General features: G+C 36.1%; 1 protein-coding gene across 1 annotated transcript in view; it reads right to left on the bottom strand.

The window, feature by feature from the left end:
• LOC107037590 (tyrosine-protein kinase Drl) overlaps window positions 1–11,068 on the bottom strand; it is a 232,699-nt gene that overhangs the window by 185,611 nt on the left and 36,020 nt on the right. The gene's annotated exons all lie outside the window — the stretch shown is intronic.

Raw genomic sequence — 11,068 nt, 5'->3', positions numbered from 1 at the left:
ACAAATTGGGTTCTAACATTTGAATCAGCCTGGGATCCAAGCAAGCGTATCATTACTGATCAATGCTTGAAGATATAGTGATAGCCCTTTGCGGTCAAGCAGACTCGATGGATCGACGGGTATCTTTTCCTTAAAAAATGCTGCATGTACGCAACCATCATCAGGGGCTAATTTACGGAATACAAAACCTTTAAAACACCTGATGATGGTTGCATACATGCAACCGAAACGTCGCGTATTGTTCAAGGAAAAGTTAAGATTTTAGTTATTTCATCGAGTCTGCTTTATGACCACAGAGACCAATAACCATGTCATCATTACTGATCAATATTAAGTTTGATCAATCAGTCTCTGACTCGAGCATGATTTGAATTTCCACCCGACTCTTCAAGTTGACTCCCAGCTTCCGCTAACTCTTCTGATCTGCGCAATTCTGTAAGACAGTCAAACCATTCTCCTACGAATAGTGGAGTCACGTTGCACTATGAATTTGTTTCTCTGAGATGCATCTGAGATCAGACTCAGAAAGTATTCCTTGAAAGGGAATATAATTTCCAAGTGAAAAATATTCTCCGATAACCAAATCACGAGTCAGATATCTTCCACAAGTGTAATAGCAATTTCTAACTCAATTCTTTCTGAAAAAAAATTCAGTTCTTACACCTCAGTTCCTCCATCTTAATCTAAAAATATTGAACCCCATCAATATCCTTCCAACAACTCACCACTTCCTGTTAATCCATTTTTGTTTTCCCTTACATATGATCGAATATTCATGAAAAGGTTCAACGAATCATTCAATTAACCTTAACAGCTATCACAACAAAATCCATCTAAATGTCCAACTTCGGGGAAAAACATTTCGTTACGTACCACCCCCTCAACATCAATCGATCTTCCACAGAGCACTCGACCTGTCGTCTGCGGGTGCCAAGATCGAAGGTTATACCCCACACCTCTAGACAAGGAGAAAAAAGTATTTCCTTCCCCCTTCCCAAAACTGCTGCAACGGAAAGCCATTAAAGAAAGCATATTATCCACCCTCACTAACAGGTTCATTCCCCCGTCGTTTTTTTCTTTATTCCTCGCCAGAGGAGTCCCACGAGGTCCATCCTATAGATAGATTTCATCGGTGAACATGGTACACCATCATCTAGGTGCCTTCAAAACGCGTTTACTCACGGCTGCTAAGTAGAAAATCGTGTCTGGCGTATGAACCAGAGACTGGTGGCACTACTGCCAACTGTTAGAAGACAAGGGGGCGAGGAGGAGGCACCGAGACCTCCTTAAACATATTCCCAGGCACGGGCATACATTTAACAGAGTGCAGCCTTAATACCAACAACCGAGACACATCCGCATGAAACTTTGGGATGAAAATCTTGGACTGGAATGCTAATGAGTTGAAATTAGCATCGAATGGAGGGAGTGAAAATTTTGAGCTAATTCGAAGACGATGTACACACGTGGCACCAGAGTTGCTAGGGGATAAGCGACTCGGGAGTTACTTAAACTGTTGGGGAAATGTTGTTTTATTTCAATTTAAGAAAAATAGTTTTCGAGAGAGAAGTCCCAGAGAAGCTTCTGGTATAAATGTTTCCTTGTTGCGAGGGAGGGCTTTTCACTGCAGAAGTTGCGGGAAGTCGACTCGTTCAGAATCTTTTTTAGCAAGTTTTTGTTCAGCAAAATTCTATTGGAGATTTAATTTGTTGTTTATTGAATTATGATTGATATCTTCAGATAAGAAGTCCTTATGATAGTTGGAGTGTTTTAGAGTGAAGGCGATTTGATAACACGATTCTTAGATTGATTTACTCGTGTCTTGAGAATGATGATAAGCAGTCAATATATCTTTGATGGAAGTGATATGCATTTTTAATTATCAATTATATGATAACCATCTGATATCTCATGATGAGTGCTTAATTGAAAAATAATGATGATAATTCGTACAGAAGAAAAAGTTTTTGGAATTTATAAAAATTGATGAGTCTAAGGAAGTCTTTCTGAATATAAATTATTTATCCGATGATAGGCACGCACGGGATGAATGGAAAAAAAATAAACTGGAATCGGGTACATACCATTCCGGAATCAGGAATATCTGTATTCCGGAATCCGGAATAATATCCCGGAATCCGGGATATTTTATCGTCATTTCTGGAATAATATTTCGAAATATTGAACTGAGAAAAAAAATATTTTTACCGAATATCCAATTACTTCAGAGAAATATTGATTTTTTCACTCCCGTATTTCTCCTGCCGACTTATTCCCAGTCAATCCTCATTAGGTTTCAATTTTGACAATTATATTGCTCCAGAAGATGATCATGTTAGTTGTGACCTTGATTAAATTCCTTCAATACTTACCAACATTAAAAAATTAATCAAAATTTTTCCCTCTGGAAAATAATAATTTTAGGAAAAATGAATAAACTGAATAAAAAAATGAATTGCAGGAGTTCATCAAGGTCATGTGGGACAGTCATCCTCTAGAGAAATATGATTCTCATAATTGAACCCTAATCAGGCTCATCTAGGTATGACTCGATATGAAAAATACGGTTTTAAAAACATATTCACTTGAATTCGGACTGCGGATCGTCATTGACATCTCTTATAGACGCAACGTACAATATTTCAATGCGAGGAAGTCCCCGGATTATTATTCCGGAATCCAAAATATTGTTAAATAAGTCACCGTTTAAATAAAAATGAGTGTATTAAATAAAATGGGCGAAAAAAATAATGAATAAAAGATACAAAAGGAAGTGACATGTCCGCGGACTAAGAACAAAAATAAAAGTGACGAAAAAAGAGACGATTGTTACATGAATTTAGTTGAGAGAGAGGAGAAGAACAAATAGGCAACAATATTATATACCACATTCAAGGATATTCTTATTCCATGATTTGAAAACTTTTTAGACATAATATGTCTCTAATTAACACTTAATCAATCTTATTCTCATCTATTATGAATTAATAAAAACCGATTCGATTTGAAATTCCTTCTAGCAAAGTTGACTTTTCGGATAAGAGTGAGAAGAATAAAATTTCTAGGGAGAAAAAAATTTACAAAGAAAAAATATTATACGTGTGAAATAAAAAGCAGTCTGGAATTAATTGGTTGAAGTGGAGTAAACTCGCGTTTTCCTATCCCAACGTGATAAACGGCGCTCCGGGTGTGGAACTTCTCTTCAGGTTTTACTTGAGCACTCGACTCACGTGCCGGTTCAATGTCGTAAAGACAAATAGTTCTTTCCTGTTTATTTTTTTACTTTCTTTCTTACTGTTTTTCCCTTCACGGAAGGAAAGAAGTTAAAAAGAAAGGAAAAAACAACTTGAGCAGCGATGCGTCCGATGAAAGTGGGACGCGAGAAGTATGAACACGATTGAAGCCGCCGGAACTCAAGATTAATGGTGAATGTAGAAGGGTACTACGTGTTTGGGATAGGTCCAAAAAGATTTATGTCAATGAAATAATTTATGTTACAACATATAGTTTAAAACAGCTGAACAAATGATAGAATTAGCAATAGAATTTGTGCCGAAACTGTAAAATTTACCCGGGATTCCATTAGGAATTATCTCAGTGAACGTGAATGATTGCTCAATATTGCGTATAATTTTTATGCAAATAGAGAACGATATTTGACCGAACGCGTTCGGTAAAATTTCACTGCCATTCATGCCCACACCCAGAAAAATGGTTCTTCTGAATCAAATAGAAATTTTTATTTGACATTTTTTACTTATTTCAAGAAAAAGGATTGAATTATATTAAACAAACAATTTATGTATTTCAAATAATTTATATTTCATATCGAATAAACAATTTATTTATTTCAAATAAATAGTTGTCTTATACTAAGAAAATCACATTTTTGTCATTCATGCCCGTTAAGTGGCGTTTTCGTGGTGTGTTTTAGAACCCGTAAGTGGGATTTACCAGGCCATGGGCCGGTAAGTAAAACCTAGCCCCGATTTCACGATTTACGGGCCATGGCCTGTTAAGTTAGACGTGAAGTGAGTCCCTCTTACACTATAGCTCGTGCGGCTGAACTATAGTTTGCCACTAAAACCCAAAATTCACGAGGAAAATCGTAACAAATTCCGTTAAACAAAAGAGCGAAATGAATTTCATTATACCCGACAGTGACGAAGAGGAGTCACAAGAGATTTTTAGTGAAGTGAATAATNAACACAAATAACTATTTCGTGTATTTTGTGAGAAAACTTCGAAAGTGTGTTTCAGCCATATTCGTGGGCTATGAGGAAAAAAGTCGTATTGATCGTTTAGGTGTTTCAGACCAACTAAGTAGAAAAAGGTCATACGATCCTAATCCAGGAAATGTGTAATTTGAACGATTTGAGCTCTCTACAATCATTTGGATCGAATTTTTTATTACACTTTTCACTCCAGTATATACGACCATCTTTCACCATTGTCTCCCTGATCGTAAAATCATGGAACAGAAATTTCTCCCCCCCCCCCCCTAAATGTCTTACGTGATGAATGTAGATCCCCTAATATTTATCGCCTGTCTTTTGTTCAATATTTTTATAGTCTATTACCATCTCAAAGTGATGTTCAATTATTCGTGTCAAATTAATATTTATTTAGTTCAAAGAAAAAAATTTATTAGATTTAAATAAAGATTTGTTAATAGTAAAAACAAAAATTTATTTAAGATAAACAAAATTTCCAGCACAATTTTTTATTTAATTTGAAAAAAAACTTAATTTGATACTATTTAAATAAACTTTATTCTGTAAAAAATACCCTACCTGTGTGGGAAGTTTTGCTCTACCGGAGTATATCTTTTGCATCTATATGAGTGTTTTTTTTAAACAAATGAATCATAAAATATCCTCTCCAAAAAGGCACTTTTATTATAGTAAATCTCATAAGAGTGGCATTGAATCGAATTTAGGGAAAAAATGGTTATGCAATTTTAAGTTGTAAGTAGCATTCACGGAAATTCATGAGTTTTCAGTAAGAGTAAAATGGAAATTGTACAACTTGATTGAATTTTCAGTGGAACATGAATATTCAGAAACAAAATCACATAAATTTTCAATTTTTCCCCGAATTTTCCTGATTTTTCTGAATTTTTACAGAGTAATTGAATTGAAAAATCAAGTATTTTCTTGATTTGCAGATCATTTGAACAGAAAATCAATGGAATATTTGATTTTTCAATAACACAATTTCCCGAAATTTCAGTGTAACTTGAACACGATAAAAATTTCCGAAATTTGGCACGGAAAATCCAAACGCAAATTTTTAACAGTGTACGATGGGCATTCGTATAGTAAAATTTGTGACGATGTTCACGGTAATTTTTAAACAACCTTTCCCTCCGTGTGGGAATACTTCTTCACAGTTTCATTTTACTCCCAATAAATTCTGCTGCGACCAATGTCTTGCATTTCATCATAACTTTTCTTTGTCAAACTCTTCCGTTCCTTCCTCAAATTACATCATACCCTTTTGTTCCTCCTTCGGCGGAATTTATAACCAAACGAAGTGGAAATAAACGCCCTGAAAAATTTCAAGATGAGACAAACACGAGTGGAAAGTGGAGACTGAAACCCCTGAATTTAGGTCCCCCCTTGGTCAACGACGTCTGCTGGGATAAAGCATCGAATCTCGTCCCCAGACAGCGTCTTCTCCCACAGGATGTTGTATCCTTAATGTATTTACCTTGGCTCCTAACCCCGATCGAAACCCCAACCTCTCTCCCTTCACCCTCATTCAGTCACAGTTGGGAGTCTATTCTGACATCGTAAAGATCCGTTTAGTCTCTCGTAAGGGATTACCAGTTTCTCCTTCTGGCTATATCGTGTGTTTGACGAGGGACAAACTATTCTACCAGAATGTAATTGGTATTAATTGATATTTTAATAATTCAAGTAAACACACGGAAAAAAATACCAGAATGGGGTATATTTTGTACCAGAATCGGCTGTATTATTCCTGACTCATGTATGCAATATACATATACGGACAACATATAATATCATTTTTGACTGTGTGAACATAGTAATTGAGGACCATACTTACCACACTCAAAATTTACTGTTGAACATAGTAAAAATTCGGCTAAGATAAATGAAATTTTAAAGTTGTTTCGATATGATCCTTGATTACTATGTTCACACTGTAATTTTTAATTTTTCATTCTCTCTGTGTAAATCAGGTATATTTTATATTTGTTGTTTTTACTTTTTGATTACATGTTTTTTTTTCAGAAAACGAATCTAAAATGAATGCCGATTTCGTCTTATTTTTGAAAGTTTTTCGCTGGAATTCAGAAATTGTTGTCAAAGTTTTAAAAGACCGCAACACCGATTTTTAGGATTGGCATCGTCGCCTGAACCTCCTTATAACTCTTATTTTCAAACTATTTTCTTACTCTCACTCTTTGAACCTTATTTTCTGATACTTATTGTCCGACCCTTATCTTAAACTTAACAGGTCCTGGTACAACCGGGTCCGATACGAAAGAATACATCCCTGAATTGAAATACCCATCCTCCATTCGGGATAAAAAATATTCCAGATTCAGATATATTATTTTCAATTCAAGGATAAAATATTCCTGATTCAGGTTTATTATTACTAAATCGAGGATAAAATAGACCCCATTCAAGTATATCATTCCTACTTTGAGCATATAATATCCAGATCTATTTTATACTCTATTGAGGATTATGAATATACCTCATTTCAGTATAAACTGTTGGAATTTTTTTGAAATTGCGTGGACGATATTATAGTAAATCTCATGAGAGTGACATTGAATCGGATTTAGGGAAAAAATGGTTGTGAAATTTCACGTTTTAAGTGGAATTCACCAACATTCGTGAGTTTTCACTGGGAGGGAGGTGGAAATTTCACAACTTGATTGAATTTTCAGTGGAATATGAATATTCAGAAACAAAAAGACATGAATTTTCAATTTTTCCCTGAATTTCCCGGATTTTTCTGAATTTTCACAGAATAATTGATCTGAAAAATCAAGTATTTGATTGATTTCTAGATCATTTGGACAAAAAATCAATGGAATATTTGATAGTTCAATGTCAAGATTTCCTGAAATATCAGTGGAACTTGAACACGATAAAAATTTCTGGAATCTGGCAGGGAAAATTCAGACGAAAATTTTTAACAGTGTAAAATACAACCCATTCGGTTATATTTTTTTCCGTGCAAGCTTTGATAGATTTCAATGAAAAATATTAGAGCATTCACTAAGGCATTGTACACTTCGAAAAAAATATGGACAGGCTCGTCGTTATTAGCAAATGGAAAAGCTGATAAAATGTAGAGTTTAGCTGAAAATTCAAGTGAATTAAAAAAGTATCAAGTAGAAACGAGACGGGCATTTCTCAAACACTTGGGTTTCCCATTTAATTGAATATTCAGTAGTAATGCTCCAAGCGCTTCAAAAGAATCGGGTATTTCTCGATAGCTTCGTTGCAAAAAAAAAAAACGAGAGTGTCAGATTTGGTAGGTAAAAAAAGAGCTCGCAGCGCGAGGCATTTCCTGCAAATTTGACACCGTTTTTTTGCAGGGAAGCTTGTGGGATGGCGTATCCGATGCATTTCAAAGATTCGGGGGTATTTGTCGGCTTTAATGCTGGCTTTAAAATCTTTTCTGAATTTCAATTAAATAGTTGGTGAAATTCACTAAATAATTTTTTTCGTGTCCCAAAATAATGAATTCTTTCCCCAAGAAAAGAATTCCTTGGCACAAGTAGTTTTGTTTCTCAGTGTGCGGAAACGATGAAATATGATGCTAAGAAAGTTCAAATCATCCTCAAAACACCTGAGAATGAATAATTACGAGGTACAGATTCTAGTGACCGAAATCATATAAATTATTTTCTCTTTTTCCTATCATCGCGATGTATCCTTTCCACTCATTCTCAAAAACACAACATTAACGTCAAGCCAGTCCAACAAATTCCCCCCCCCCCGTAAACATTATACGGTTGCGAAAAAGTCACTGAAGAGTAAATGGCAAGCATTTAATAAAAACTTCAGCGATTTCAGAAAAAGAAACTTCTGAAAATGACAGTTGTTGCCTCAACCCCCCAAATACTTTAACATTTACCCACTGTTAATAACCCACCCCAAAATGAAGACAAAACTTTTTGGATACTCAGTATACCACAGAAGAGCACTTGGTACTTAGGAGAGTACCCACGACCCCCAAAGTACCAGACGGAAGGAACTAAGCGGCCTGGAGAGAGTTACTCTGGGTAAATTATCTTAAAGGAGCCTCGGGGCCACACCGGGTTACTTCCGCTTAAAATTATCAGCACACTCTGCCTCCCGTAAATTCACAGTCCAAACTTTTCCTGTTCAATCCAATATCGAATCGCCAATATTGGGTAACTAAAGTCAAGAGTTCAAACTTCACGAATAAATAGGAGGAAAAAAGTTCACCTTTTGTTTTCCCAAAATTGTTTGCCTTCAATTAAAATTAACCTCTCGTCAGTGAATTTTTAACTGCGCCCCTTCATTTTTCGTTTCATGGAAGGTGCCTCGGGTGTAAGTGGAGGAGGAAAAGCTTTTGCCCAGTCTGCCGAGTTTCTTAATATTCAATTATCCCGACTGTGCTTTTAATCAGCCTTGGAGGCCTCCAAAACCCGGCCTCCGGTACGTTATGAGGGAGGACGTATATATCCAACCACTTAACGCCGCAGTGACGTCGTAATTAGCGAATGCACCGGCGTCAGACCTCCAGGTTTACGGTGAAACGTTGGAAATCGTGACTCTCGTGCCGCTGGCTGATATGAGTCGCTTAAATGGAGTAGGGAGGGTTTTTTTAATGCGATACGGGGGATAAAACATGAGGGATTAACGCTATCGGGTGAATTATGAGTTTTTCGGTTTTATTGAATTTTCAAGATCCACATGAGTTAGTATCACTAGTGTCAGAGGAAAATTTTTCGTAAGAAATAAAAATAAGAGGGATATTGCTATTATGATGCATATAGTATAGTTATTTTTGCTAATAAATTAACCACATGCTTCCGAATGGTTATTTTGCACATTATTTCCTTCTATCATGTGGAATTCATTGTTTATTTCATTTTATTAAATTAAATAGGATTTCTTTTTAACTAATTTTGTCTAATCCCGAGACACGACCCAACACTTACAATTCACGTGCAATACTGGAGTGTTGGCTGAGCGCTACAACTACTTTTGGTGGAAATTCCAGTATTCTGCAGCACAATTTCTGATGTTGGCGGTTGAATTTTTCTGGCTCTATCAAAGCGGACCCATTTTATCATGCTCGACAGTAATTTTTCTTGTAATTTTCTCTCCATATACTGGGAATTTCGTTGAAAACCATTCAATGGTGCATTGCATTCCATGTCATCATTTTTTTTCTGCTCATTCATACGGAACTCTTTCATTTCGCTGCTGTAGTTTATTTGGACACTGAATTTTTCGTAACTTTGCCATTGATTTGTACTCTCCCAAAAAGTGCCTGACATTTTTGTGAAAGATTCATTATCCAGTTGCATTGAATTTCACTGCAACAAAAGAATCGCACCTCGTAAATAAACGAATGCAGTTCGAAAAGCACGCGTATACACAAGGGCTTCTGTATTGAATTGTGTCCGACAGTGAATAATCTACCCAGCACAATCAATTGTTGAGGAGAAACCAATGACGAGGTGTCGAGTTATAGTGCGGAGAATAGTGAGAGTGGGAAAAACGGAAGAGAGATGGATGGAATATTGGCGGAAAAAGGTGAATCCAATGGCGAAGTCGGAAAACCCAAACAGATCGAGAAAAGGAGCTAATTATCGTCTTGATAAGAGTCTTCACTGGTTGTCACTTCGACGAATGTCATCAGCTATAATCCTACATCAGGACATTTACACTGTAAGAAACTATACTTCGCGTTATACTTCGCGGGAATTTTCATAAAGTGATATTTCACCAGAAATTTCGTGTATTTTCATGCACGGAGAGAAATATTCAATAAAAATTACCAGAAAAAAGACGTAAAAATGACGTTTCGAAACGTAATCTGGGAGCGAAGTAAAATTCAATAAAAAGTGTCAATCGTCACGTAAATTCTACGATCTGTTCCGTAAAAATTACTCATCCGTCCGACGCCTCACGGCTAGCCATGAGTCACCGTGAGGGGGAGATTTTAACAACACGTTCCGTAATTTTTCTTGAATATTTCTCTCCGTGTGGTTCAAAAGTAACAATTGCATGAGAAAATCACTGGAAACGGTATATTTCAATTCAATTACTCCTTGACTAGAAGGCTATATGCCCCCTGTTCGCTCCGCTTGTCAACCCCCTTATGACCCTCAGGCTGACCCCCATATGCCTTTCATGATCCTTATTCTGACCCTTATTTTAACCTCCGTGACCTTTATTTGGACCCTTATTCTGACACTTCTGACCGTTCATTTATGACTTTTGGTTTTTGAGCCTTCATTTCTGACCCTTAATTTCGAGTACCAAATACTTATCCCCAAAAGTCGATTTTCATTTTGATAACAGAGAGAGCCCCATGGGAAAAAATTTGATCCGATCCAAAAAATTGCTAGATTGCAAAATCTTTTAAAATTTATTTCCACTTTTCTGGTGCAAGCACAGAGAAACAAAGTGGAGCTAAAAGTTAGCTTTAGAAGAAAGTTTCTAAATTTTAGAAACCGTGGTTTCTAACCTTCAGTTTTCTAAAATCTAGAAACTTTTTTTTGAAAGTTTTAGAAAAAAGTCGTTTACAATTAATGATCAAAATTGGGATTAATGTTAAACCAAAATATACTTAATTTTAAAAGTAATATTTTCTAGAATCTAGTGAATTTTTTAAATTTTTGAGGAGGAATTATGCAAAGAGGGGGGTAGCGATATCCGGAGGGGGAGACTTGTAAAGAGGGGCGTTTTGTAAAGAGAAGGGTTTTGTAGAGAGGGGTGTTTTATGAAAGGATGGTTTATCGTTGGGGTTTTTCAAAAATATCTCCGAAACTAAGGGAAGTAGCGAATTTTTGCGAAAATTTGAGGGAGGGGGGGGC

Source organism: Diachasma alloeum, unplaced genomic scaffold (genome assembly GCF_001412515.2).
Source record: "Diachasma alloeum isolate Michigan unplaced genomic scaffold, Dall2.0 Dall_scaffold_00256, whole genome shotgun sequence".
In the NCBI taxonomy this organism is placed as follows: domain Eukaryota; kingdom Metazoa; phylum Arthropoda; class Insecta; order Hymenoptera; family Braconidae; genus Diachasma; species Diachasma alloeum.
The sequence above is the reverse complement of the archived record's forward strand: the minus strand, read 5'-3'. Positions and strand labels throughout refer to the sequence as shown.